Here is a 1,705-nt window from a genome sequence, read left to right on the forward strand (position 1 = left end):
TTTGTCTCCTAATGCTGTATGAACTTAACACTAAGTCTCCCCTAGCTCCTGCTTTCAGGACTTCGGTTTTGAAGTAAGAAGATGAGTGTGGAATTACTCTGTGGTTGTCTGTACAGGATGATGATGACACAGAGTATCTGTAATTCTTAAACTATTGTCTGGGGTTTTCTAAAGAAAAAATAACTTTAAAGTGTTTATTCAGCTCAGAACATATTCGCTTTGTGTATCACAGGTAACAGGGCAGTGTAACTACAGCTCACCACACCAGATTTATTCTCCTCGTGGCAAACAGGGAAGGGAAAGATACCATAAGAGGAAAAGAGAGGAAAACAGCAGTTATTACTGGGGTGAACATTCAGTATTTGACAGGGTAAGGGAAGGAGGCACCAGTTCTGGACTTTTATACTTCGTCAGAAATTATTCTGCTTTGCTTGCTGCCCATGACACTGCCATGTCACTGGTCTGGGATCCTTTACCTTAGACCCTGAGGAGCCTGGGGGCTAGTATCTTTTTCAAAAGTTCTGCTCATGACAGTTCTTCCTTCAGCCTGCTCTGATCTGAAATTGGGCAGGGGTTTTATTTTACAATAAGATTTGAAAGATTATGTTTTCCAATATCACCTCTTAGTTGTCTTTGTTCTCTAACACAATGTAAAGCATGGGTACCTTGGTATTTTAAAACATAATTCACAGAGGACCATATTGTCTGATGCTACCTTTCGTTAACAGGCAGTGCCTGCTGCCTGTGTCGAATGCCTCATTTGCTGCAGGTAGTGCAGGCAGCATAGACTACAGCTAAGGTTCCCCAAGCCTCTGCAGTGTGAGACCTCATTTTCAACTGTTTATAACTCTGCCAAATACATTTATATTAATCTTTTCACTATGAAGTAGGTTCCATTTTCTTTTCCTTGCCAGTGATGTCAGATGAGTTGTCTGTTTGCATCTGGAAAGCTTAAAGAGTCCAGTCACCTTTCATAAAAGAACAAAGAAAACTGAGTTTTAGCAAATGAAAAATATGAAGGAAGTATTATAATTGGCATTTCTTGGCTCCCAGAGGCAGCTATTACCTCCTCCTGCAGGTCCTCCCACAGCTGTAACCCCAGCCGACTCTTGTCAAACTTGGCTTGCAGTCAGTGGTGTGATACTCAATAGCTTTGAATCAGTGCTGATGACTGAGATAAGGCAAGCTACATGAAATGCTGGGTATTAAAGACAGAACTTCTTTTGCTATGAACATGCCAAATATTGCTGATGCACCTGTTTTATGTTCAGAGTGGGAAGACGGTCAAAAAGGAAGTGGCCAGCTTTAAAAGAGAAGCAGTGCTTTCAATTTCTGAAAATAGCCCAGATACAGAACTGGGTAATAAGAATACGTTACTGAGTAAATGCATGTTTGAAACGTGCTTGGGCATTTTTTCATCACTACACACAAATAGTATATGTGATGTTTTCAACGTATAGATTCATTTTCACTGGTCTGGAGCGCTTCTTGTTTCTATCTACCACTGGCAGGATTAAGGTGCTGCTCGGTGACAGTGGGCAAAGGTTTGCGAGAAAGCCTGCAGTGAAATCCATTATGTGAATTGATTCGCCCGTTTTCCCTGATTTTCACTGCAGTTCTTGCACAGATATAATGGAGAACGCTTGAGAGGTTAGTGTGCACAAGTTAACAACCTCTGACATACAAATTTTCTAAATTTGAAGGT

The sequence above is a fragment of the Platalea leucorodia genome, assembly GCF_965183815.1.
Source record: "Platalea leucorodia genome assembly, chromosome: Z".
NCBI classification, from domain to species: Eukaryota; Metazoa; Chordata; class Aves; order Pelecaniformes; family Threskiornithidae; genus Platalea; species Platalea leucorodia.